The sequence below is a fragment of the Aplidium turbinatum genome, chromosome 7, assembly GCF_918807975.1.
Source record: "Aplidium turbinatum chromosome 7, kaAplTurb1.1, whole genome shotgun sequence".
Lineage (NCBI taxonomy): Eukaryota > Metazoa > Chordata > Ascidiacea > Aplousobranchia > Polyclinidae > Aplidium > Aplidium turbinatum.
Window position 1 is genome coordinate 2346636 of NC_137478.1, and position 12356 is coordinate 2358991.

Consider the following 12356-nt stretch of genomic DNA (forward strand, 5'->3'; position numbering starts at 1 on the left):
ACGTGGCAGTTTGCTGGTGTCAAAAAAGTCAAACTGGCAGATGTTGATTTTATCCCAATTCATCCTCAAAACATCAAATACTTTTTCAAAAGGGGATTCTGTGTTACCAAACACGATTCTGCAAACTGCACCACAGCACAATTCAAAAATATGATGCCTACAAGCCAGCAAAAGCAGTTTCTTCTCTAAATATTCCTGAAGCTTGACAATAACACCATTTTGCACTCCAGTGTTGACTGCTGTAGTATCAAAGCAAAACCCAACAATTTTATTTTTAACTTCTGGATACTTCTGCAGCTCATCTTGAATAATTAAGGCTTCATTTTTGGCAGTGCTTGCGATGTTGTGCAATCCTGTTATGGACAATAGTATGTCATCTTCTGGATTTGTAAGTGAATGAAGGATAATAGCAACATGCTCCACACTTTTGTCTACATGATGTAGACCTTCAAGCATTTTCCCATCCCATTGTAATATAAACAAAGCATCAGGAGCTTCAATTGATTGCTTAATATTTTGCTGTATTTTTGAGCCAGCAACAGATCTTGCAGCATCTCTTTGACGTTTACAGGTCATGACTGAAAGAGTAACCTGACCACTTGATGTTTCATGTGTTGTCACCTTATCAGCAAACACAATTTCAGTTAAAGCTCTGTGACTGATTTGATGTTTGTCAGCTACTTTACATACTTCCGGATTGATAGATTTTCTCTTTTTGAGTATTTTTTGTGTGTGCAAGGAGGTTCAAAGTTTTCGTCATCTTGGCATATTTCAATTTCACTTTCTTCACTGTCAGTTTCTAATCGAGTAGTGGTTTTGATTAAATGTTCTTTTCTTTTTCTTTTTGCCAAAACATTTTCATTATTTACCTTTCTCTTTAATCTTTGAATTGTCTTCATATCTTTGGGTCCAATTACAACATGTTTCGTGGGGTCTTTCAGTGCTTGCAACCATTGGAAATCTTCAATTAAAACAGGATTGGTTGAAGTGCTGGCTTTCCATTCAAATTCTGCAGATACAGCCCAAAAGATTTGGTTGCAATCTTGCAAAAATTTATTTCTCGTTTCTACTTGCTGCTTGGAAGAATTTTTTTTGTTCTTTTGCAAATCCTGATATCTTTTATGCAAAGTCAAAATCATTTTGAGTAATCCTTTTTCAGATTTTAGTTCTATACCTGTTCTTTTCCACCAATCTTGAACTTCAAAAACAGTTTTCTCAGCAGCATCCCTAACTTTAGACTGCCTCCTGGTTTCATCTTGAAGTTTAGCATGCTGTCCTTTAAAATTCATGAAGACATCTTGAACTGAAGGAGGGCTTGCACCACAAAATACTATTTTATCTGAATCATTCTTCAAGGGTACATATTCATCCAGTAACCATAGTTTGCTTCTTAACTTAATACCGGTACTAAGATTAGAACTACCCATTTTATAATATTAGATATATATACAGTAATTACCACATCTGAAACCAGGACATTTTGTTAATTGTGCTAAATAGGCTATAACAAATTATTATTAAACAAATTGAATTAAAATATTGTTATTAACAATCTTTTAATTTAATGCAATGCTCAATGACTAAGCTCACCTGAAAGTCAAATATACAACAATAAGCTATTATGACATACATCTAAGTGGAAAATTACAAAATATACCAGTAAAATTCCATGCCGATACATGTGTTATTGTTGTAATATTAGCTAAAGTATACAAAAAATCATTTTTTGGCTTTTACACAAAAACTTGAGCAGTTAGACATATATAATGTATTGACAACATATAGGAACTTGGGTATTCTGCATCTTTTGGGAAAAAATTTTTCGATCTAGCTCTAGTGGTTGAGGAGTTATGACGTTTTATCTGATTTTAGCCTCGTCGTCATGGAAACGAGATTTAGGAGGCGTAAGACCATAACAAAAAAAAAAAAATTTTGTTACATTTTGATGCGGTGGTATAACCACAACTTTTGGCAAAGTTCCTAAGAAATCTGATAAAGTTACCAAAATTTGGTACAGCCTACTTCCCGGTGATAAACTTCTACCAGTCTATCCATCAAATTGAGAATAAATTTCAGTCTAGAATGGGTTCCACCACCTTTCACGTACAAAATATACGAATTGAATGTTGCCATGTCCAATATGTGTCGAAATTGCTTTGTATAATACTTTTTCAATCTCTTTCTTGCACTTGGGTATGATGCTAAATAGGCATCACTCAAATCAACACCTCCCATTTTATCATTATAGTCAAGGCAAACCTGTGGCTTGAGTTTTGTTTCACCTCGCACTGAGATTTCCTTTGTTTCAGCATCATGTGTTGTACTGAGCATATGGACATACTTTTTATCTCTCCATCTCAGCACCATCAATTTGTCTTTGTATCTTGCTTCGACGTCTCCTTTCTTGAGTACCTTAGTCATAAGGTCCTTGGGCAAGCCTTTTGAATTGGATCTTACTGTCCCCACAGCATCAGTATTGTTTTCACATAGTTTGTCAAACAGTTTTGTAGAAGAAAAAAAGTTATCCATGCTGATGCAATAGCCTTGTCCTAGCAACTTATGAGCAAGACTAAGAATAGATTTTGCACCAACACTCCCTTCACTTTGGTATTCTGAATGGTATGTTGTCTCCTTTCCCGTATACACAAAATCGTCCCAAATGTATCCTGAACTTGATTCACAAAGTTCATATGATTTGATGCCATACCTTGCTCGTTTGGACGGAATATATTGACGCCAACCTAACTTTCCTTTCCATTACATGAGAGATTCATCTATTGAGACATTTTCTTTTGGCATATATACCGATGAAAATTTGTTTTTTATGTGTTCCAATATTGGCCAGAGTTTTGACAGCTTTTTAGGAATTGCATCATTATTTACAGTGTTATCGGAAAAATGAAGAAATTTTGAAAGCAAAATAAATCTATTAGAGGTCATAACTTTTCGAAAGAATGGTGTGTCAATGGAGTCCTTCTTGCTGAAATACAATTCTTCTTTAGGCTTCGGAACGATACCTTGCAGAAGAAGAAAAGCAAGGTACACTCTAATCTTATTAGAGTTGGTATCTGCCCATGACTTTAGACGAAACCTACGTTTCAGCAAACTTCCATGCTGTTATATCAACTGGTGTGTGTATAAATTAGTCTGTTCGCTTATAAGATTCACGATATTATCATCAAAGTATAATTCAAAGAATGAAAGAGGGTCTTCAGTGTTTTCAACATCTTGTGTCATCCCAGGATGGCCGGAAAAAGCAAACCTATTCCTGGTGTGGCCTTGCGTTTTCCAAGTATCAGAACTATTCTGCACACTGGGAATCATATTAGTTTCTCCAGTAGGTCGACCTTGCAAGATACTGTTGCCATATACATGTCCACAAGAGCTTCCACTAGCTGCAACATCAGGTGAAGTTGAACTATTCAAGGACAAATTATCAATGCTTGAACTTGTTTCGCTTATGGAGTCACTGGATTCTATCCCTTGCAAACAAGGTTCATCCGCTTCAGATTCACTCGAGACTTCTTCAGAATATTCGAGGAGGTCTAATATATCATCATCCGAGAGGTGTTTTCTCTTACGAGAGGTCATGACATAATTATATTTAGTGCACCTAGATATAAAACCTGATAAAAAAAAACTCGTACGATAACATAGGCTACTGGTACAGCTAATAGATATGAAACCTGATAAAAAAACTCGTACGATAACATAGGCTACTGGTACAGCTAATAGATATGAAACCTAATAAAAAAACTCGTACGATAACATAGGCTACTGGTACAGCTAATAGATATGAAACCTGATAAAAAAAACTCGTACGATAACATAGGCTACTGGTACAGCTAATTGTTATACGTTCACTCATTTTACAATATACCAACAATCTTTTAGTTACAACTTCCTCTCCCAATCCTGCCTTCTAGCTTCCACCTGCACGTTTTTCATGTTCACTTTTTTGTTCAGCTGATTGGAAACATCCTTTTCGCTTGACCACGATGTATCTAGTCTCAAAGCAGTCATACTACAATGATAATAATTTTTGGCAAGGGACTGTCGTACAATAGACTATCTGCTATCAGAGTGAAAGTAGAGAAAAATTTGAAAAACATTGTAGATATCACTGTTAGTGAACTTCAAAACTACTCCAAATTCACACATAAAGTTAAGTATACGTGAAGACGCATTCAAATGTTTATGTACAATGATGACAAAAGTGTCTGTCATACGCAGTACCAATGTAAAGCGTCTGTGCCATACGCACTGATCCAATGAATTTCCATGACACTGATCAGTGTCATACGCGCTTAACTGGTTAAGAGTAACGATTTATACACCAAGTACAAAAAATATAGAAATCTGCTTACTCATGTGAAGGAGAAATCGAAGTCTAATCATTATAAAGCTTCAATAAACAAAGAAAGAAACAACTCTAGCAACACATGGAAAATAATAAATGAAATTACTGGCCGAACAAACAAAAAACATATATACAATATGCAACCAACTTTTCCTTAAGTAATGGTCATGAAGTTACAACTGACCCGGTGCAAATAAGTAATACATTTAACACATATTTTACTCAAGTGGGACCTTTACTTGCAGCCAAAGTTCCAAACACCACTTCTAATCCATTGTCCCTGATGAGAGGCAGAACTTCTTCTTTATTATTGTGAGAACCGTCTTTGCAGGAGTCCCATCTTCTGTTAATGTCCAACAGAAGCTCCATTGCTGTACTCCATTCTTTACGCTGTATAAACTTCATCAATCATCAAAGTGACAATTCGCTCGTTATTCCGTAGCGAAGCAGTGCGTTGCTTTATGTACTGCACATCAATTTGTCCACCATTGACAGTGTTTGAAACAGAAATCTGTTGAAGTTGTCTTATAGAAGGCAAAATAAAAACTTCTTTAATATGTTGTACAAAGAAGTGCTCGTCAGCTGCCACAAGAAAGACACAGTTATTAGGTTGCTGAAGTAATGGCGTCCTTGTTTTGCAACTAGAATCAGGTTAAGTTGTTCACATATAAACAGAATTAGTGATGCATCTGAATGGCCACCATCTGCGCAGTAGATAGGTTTGTATTGCAGATACAGCAATGCTGATGAAATTCAAACGATTGCTGGTATTCTTAGAATCTTGTTCATCCATAATAGATTTGCAAAAAGCTAGAATATTCGACAATTCAGAGATGGTTTTCAATGATTGAGACTGCAGCAAATGCTTATACAAATGTGGGTAGCACGACAATTTAAAGCAGACAATTCAAAGCCGAAAATTCAAAGCCGTTTATTCAAAGCTGATGATTCAAAGACGAAAATTCAAAGCGGTTGATTCAAAGACGACGATTCAAAGACGAAAATTCAAAACTGTCAATTAAAAGCCGATAATTCAAAGCTAAGATTAACGACAAAAAACAAAACAGAGAAAAGCCGACAATTCAAACCTAAAATAGTTCATAAGAAAACAGTTTCAATTTAATTACATACCAAAAGCCGACAATTCTAACAGAAAATAGTTCGCAAGAAAACTACATGCCAAAGTTGTGAGCAATTCCACGCAGATACTGAGCCGTTGTTCGAGCATCATACTGCTGCTGCATTTGGATGCAAATCTGCTGTTGCCGCCGTAATGATTTGCTGAGTTGTAGCGTAAGACGTTGCTGCTTGCAACTTAACCTGGGCACAAACGTCCAAAACCTGCTTACGCTGACCATTTGGAGCGTGGTTATGTTCTCCAACAAATTTCACTGCCTTTTCATTGCAGACATGCATTCTTGCTTTGCACTTGTTTTCCTTCCAATACTCTTCACACAACCAGAAGCTTAACCCCTCACCAAGCTTACTATCCCTGTCGTGATTATAGCAGTAGCCGCCATAGCATGCTTTATTCCTTCCTCTTTCCGTTTTCGTGAAAGAAACATCCATACTACTCCTTGTTCGACTTCTGACTAACTTCAGCATTGCAAAACGATGGACTTTTGAGTACAGTACGAGCTCGCACTCTTATCACATCACAATAAGATTAATTAATTTCAATTATTGACTTTTCCAATCAAGCGGATTAATTATCGTCAACTTTGAACTGCCGGCTTTCAATTGTCGGCTTTCAATTGACCGCTTGGAATTGTCGTCTTTGAATTATCGGCTTTCAATCGACCGCTTTGAATTGTTATCTTTGAATCATCGGCTTTGAATTTACCACTTTGAATTATCGGCTTTGAATAGACGCATAACCACAAATGTGGTAGCACTAAACTTAGAGCCAAAGAAACAAATGCAGTAACTTTCAAGCTCTCAGTCACTGTAACAGATCCAAGCAGCTGGGGAAAATCCTCAGCATATTTTACATAATGAAAGACAAAGTTGTCTTGTAAACCACAGTTCTGTGGTATCTTAAAAAACAGTTACAAATCCAGAAGGTAGATGCACACCTTCCAGTTCGGCTTTAAGTGAAGCAAGCGCTGATTTTGCTGCTGGATTCTATCATTTTCCACAATTCGCCTTGCTGATGCAGTACTAGCAAAAGTAGCATGGACTGTAGAGTATGGTTTCGAAAGGTATCCTGGCAATTCACTGTCACATCAGGATAGTCTTTCTTTAACAAGGCAACTACACTGTTGTTGCTGCCAAATCTTACATTAGTAGTGTCAGGTCAGATGAGTATCCGACAATGTTACACATTGGTATGCCTTTGTCATTCAGTGACTGCTTGATTGTACTATACTGTATATGCCTTCTGCTGTGCCCTTATCAACTTGTACAGGTCAATGAACTCGGGTTTAACACACATATCTTCGACATCGCTATAGACTTCAACAATGCCCAGTTGTTTTGCAGACGAAACATCCATAATTTCATCCAGTATGATGCTAAATTTGGTCTTTATTAACGTAGATATCAGTTTCTTAGCGAAAAATAAACCAGTTCCTTGCCTCACAACTTTGGTGCAGTTTGTGGCATTAAGGTCCACTTGCAATAAGGCAACTTTTTCCACTGGGTTGGTAGGTACTCTTGACTGTATCAGCGACAGTAAGGGATTAGCCAAGGTGAAAGGCAAGTTGTGTTGAGCTATAAAAGCAGCAATCTGCACTTCCGTGTTTTCCTTATGTGTTTTCTGCTAAATGTTGTGCAAATGCATCCGCTATAGCTGATACAGCTTTTTTGCTGTTGATATTTTTGATGGGCCGTTGCGTTTTGGTATGCTTCACAAGAGTAGATCGATGACACATAACCTCTCTATTGCAGAGAGAACATCTTGGTTCCACTGAGTTTTCGTTGGACCAATCAACCAGTCTTTAAATTCTTTTTGTTGCAGCCACTCCGCACGAAACCGTTTATCATATTTGATTTTTTTTAGAACTAGGTTCACCTGATGGCCAGATTTGCTAAAACAGGGTTGCCAGATTTGACGCTTGCAGCAGATTTGTATGAATGATTTTAACATTAGAAACCTGTTGAAGACTTATCCACCATTGCATCTTAACAACATGGTTTACAGCAGAAACGTAATTGGGAATGAAGCGAAAATAAGATGAAAGTTAAAAATTGTTGCTATATAATATATTGGAAAAATTTTAATTTGTATTAAGCCATTTACGTATCATTTTAACCTGATTCATTTGTATTATACCATTTCAAGTTGTGTCCGTGCGTTACGCGCAAATGAGTTTGCATGGGGTAGTGGTTGACTAGAACTAGATGACCGCTTATAATCTTTTGATGTCATCCTGATTGTGCTATGACGCAAACTAGCAAAAACCTAGCAAAGAAGGCTGACTTGTTAGCCGCTTGTCTTGAGTTGTAGTTGACAAACATAGTCTTTGACTATATTTTGTGTAGGCCTATATCATAAAAGTTAACGTTAACGTTGACTTTAACGTTGAAGATCTTGGAATAAGTGCGGCACACTGGACGAACTACACATGGAACATGGAGTGGCAAAACAACACCTCCCAACTCCGTGATTTCCTACCCGACGTCGATCCCCACCCTCCGGGAATGTCCCTCGCAAGACTTGCGTGGGTCCGGCTTAACCGCCTACGAACCGGCGTCGGTCGCTTTCGTTCAGACATGTGCAAATGGGGCCTGGCTCCCTCACCGGGATGCGAGTGTGGCGCCACAGACCAGACAGTAGATCATGTCGTCCATGACTGCCCAATCCATCAACCACCACATGGAGCGCTTGGACTGAAGGCCCTGGATGACGAAACTGTCGAGTGGCTGATGACATCATGCCCAAACATATAGTCCAGAAGAACAGCTCATACGACGAAGAAGAAGAATAAAAGTTAAAACCAAAGTTTTCTGGTGAATGGAGCACTGAGCATATTTTGGTCTGGTTTTTCATAACTACCGTTTTGAAGAAATATAAAGTAACTTAAGCTACATGTATCTTCCTTCACTGCGCCCAGTTTTCTACATATTCAAAAGTGTACAATGTACATTTTTACAAAATAAAAAACTGAACTTCTGAGTTTTCCCAAGCTGTAGCTGGGACAGACTCGCATGTTTTGTGATAGTAACCGCCACAGTCGTCACAAGCGATCATTTCCCCCCATTGTCTGTTTGTCCACAGTGGCAATAAATACGCATTACTTGCGATGTTTCCACCATTTCCATTCCAAAAGGTTTCTTATGCGTAGCAGTTGGAAATATCTTCATTTCTCCAACCTTAAAACAATAGGCGAGACGGGCTCTCATTTTTTCTTGGTCCCAATCAAAGCCAGTTGGATCCATCTGCCGAAAGTAAAAAAAATTACCACAATGCGCTACACAACACATACCACACGTAAGATGCAACGTCATAACTTCACGGTATTTAGTATTTACCCATCCTATAACAAAGAGCTGCTGCGTTTGCAATTGCAAATAATCCACAGTCGTTGCTTCCTTTTTGATCACTTGGCAATTCAACACAGTCTTCTCTTCGTAGAAATACATCATCCATGTTATCTGATGACAAAATCAAAAAGTGCGATTGTTTATATTTCTGAGCAGTAACTCACTGTATCAACCGAATTTTGCAGGGTCATTAACGGACCCTGCATCCAACAGCTGTGCCTTATTTTACACTACAAGAACGGCTAACAGGTTAGGCCTTAATTCATCACATTACTGACTCCAACTGACTAATGTTTATTCAAGTACACAAAAACACTTGCATATCGTTAACCTGCATGCACTTTTACAACGACATGTGGAAATAGACAATGACGAAAATAGATTAATCTACAACACAAAAAATGCCGGAGAGCGAGGTAGACACCCTTCTACTTGGGTGGAGAATTCCTTCTGTTTTGTACACCGTCCTTGGAGGGTAGTTTTACCTAACATAGAAAATTGTCCAAATGAACGGAAGAGTTTGAACACTTTTAATATACTTGGAAAACACGTGTTATTTTTAAAAGAATTGTATTCACAAAAAAATCTCTAATAAAACTTCTACAGTAGAATCAAACAATCAGCCAAAAGGCGTAATTTTTTCAACACCCCGCTTTCCACCGAATTTTTCCTGTGCTAGTTTTCTTACTCGTTTTGGAAAAACTTAAATTGTTATTTCGATTGTACTGTTACTGTAGAAAGATTTTTCAACAAAATAAAGCAGAAATATCGTTACCGTGTATACTTGGCAAGATGAACAAAGGAAGCAAACATTGAATTCATTTATGCAAATCGTTCATTTACTTGGTTTGGTTTTAAATCTTTATCCTCGGACTGACAAAGCCCTGATAGGTTGTTTTTGGTAGTGGCGCATGCTTGTAGAGGCTCTTGACGCAGGATCGGTTACCGAGATTGGCAGAGTGAAGTTTTCCGATTGTTGAAGTGTTGTTACCGGGGAATTATTCCATCCATTGGGTGCCGCTGAATGGAGAGCAGTCCTTAGAATGCGTTGTTCAAGCGCACACCTCGAGAGTCGAACCAGCGCCGCTTGATCTTGCAGCTTCTTCGCTCACGAAGTCACGCGCTAACCAACTGAGCTATCGGGGCAGACTACTTTTTGAAACAGGTCTGCAGGAATGCAATGAAATCCGACATCTGTATGAAAAGTACAGTAGTTACAGTTACAGTGCTATACTATGTATAACCAAGTAGAGTGTACTGCGAAAGGTTACAAAAATAATGAATCTCAAATTAAATGATAAACGACTAATAACTCTTTTAAACCTTGGATTGCGATAAACTTTAACGGTAGGCTATACCTGTTACTGGTGTAGACCCTATGGTCTCGTCATCTGCTAATTCAGCAATTTTACATAGAAGCAGTGACGCTAGAAACCTGAGATTTCTTGACTTTTACTTTTTTTCTTGCCCCAACTTTTAATTACGATTATGTTGGTATCGAATAAATGTGAAGTTCACAATAAACCTTTTGTCACAGCCAGATATAAAATGCAAGAAATTTGCTGATATTTAATAGCTTGATTGACAGTTTACTATTAGCGTGCGGTTTCATTTTGTGTTTGTCACTGATAATGATTGAGTTTATTTCCTTAGCTGGCGGAAAACGCTTTCAACCATGCAAGTCAATGAAGAGGTTACGTTGATTTAACATCTACTAATGTCAAATTTACCTAAGATGAGATTTTTGACTAAAGAATCGCCTATCCAAGTCGAAAATAATTGCTACAGGGTTATGTACAATTATTCGACATTACTTGACGTGGAATCGACGTAAATATGACACCAACCCCTTAGTTACTTTCACATATGGCGTTTTATGACAGTTCAGACGTTCACGCATGAGGAGAAACCGCGCTTCGAATGAATCATTCTTTGCTGGCAGACAATAATTAGGAAAGTAATTTGTTATTTGCGCAAATTGCTTTGTAGTGCAAAAAGTGCATGGAATACTGTTTGCACAGAAACGTAAAAACAAAATTGATGAAATTCTGTGTTCAATGCAAGCAGACTTTCAAAATAAAATGTGAACTGAGAAGTTTGACCAAGAAATGGCGAAAATAGGTCAAAAACCGAGTCTTTATCACCTTTTCTACCTAAAATACACAATCACGAATATATTTTGCGAAATAAATTGATTGAAGTGATAGATAACTTAAGGCTTTTGACCAACGGCATACTTTTTTCCGTTATTATTTGATATAAGCCGATCGACGGAGTAATTAGCAATAAGAGAGACGTAACCTGATGGTCTCGGCCAGTGACTCTTGCCGCCAAAAGGAAGCAGTAATAGATACGGTTAAAGAAGAAACATAAATGATCAATATTGGAGAAATTGAGTCTCCTTTACAACTTAAGAATCGAACAACTTAAAACTGCTGAAACAAAACGTTTTGTTTAAGGGAAAGAATTACTGCAAGTAACCAATTCCAAAATGCGCGCGGAAGAAGTCATGGGAGTGTGAGGTATCAAAAATTTAACAGGTTGTTATTTTTCTACATCAATGTGACGTTAGTTAAAACTTTAAAAAGTCTATATCTTTGCTTCTATAGAAAATCTTTTTATCTACTGTACAATTTAGTCATCAAGGTTTTCCATACTTTTTTTAAAGAGAAAGTTTTAGTTTTACCCCCCCCCCCCTTGCAACTTGAGTTGACTTACTTGAGGTTGGGATCCAAATATTAAAAAAATAATATTAATATGTATTAATAATAAAAAAATTAAAAAGATGATGCTCAAAACATTGGGGGGCAGCTGCCCCTCTGCCGGCGCCACTGATTACACTGTGCTGCGTTTGAAAATTTTTTCGCAAAGGTCAAAGATGTTTTAAGTGTTTCTGAATCAATTTTTTGCGCTGAAGTCAAAAATGCAACCAGTTTTTTTCAATCAGGTCAAGTTTTTTTTTTATCACATATTTAATTATGCTAGCTTTGGTCATTATTGTGCACAGAGAAACTAATTTCTGTGGTAGCTTAATTGGTCATGCATGTTGTCAATTTTCGCAAGATGATATTTTTATTTGAATGCAAGGTTTTTGCAATGACAGCCATTTTAAATACTACCAAAATATTAATGACACAGTTGAAATAAAGGCACTTACAACTAACCAAGAAAGCTTCCTAACACATAATTTTGTTCAACGGCGATCAACCTAAAGGTGCGTCTACACGACGACTGTTTTCTTGCTTAAGCTAGCCAAACTTCTTGTTTCTTTAAGTTAATCGCAGTTTGTGCCGCTTACTTTTAAGAAAATGCGCGAGTACGCGAGCCGTCGAGAAAAAATACGCTTCAGAGCGAAAAACTGGGCGCTTAAGTGAGTTCTCTTGCTTAGAAATGTTTTTTCCCGCCAAAATCTCAGGTCTCCTCTCAGCTCAGTATCCAGACTGGGCAGGGCGGTATTGTTAAAGGGTTTCGTTAAGTTTTGATCCCAACCCGTTCTTATTAATGTTGCGGG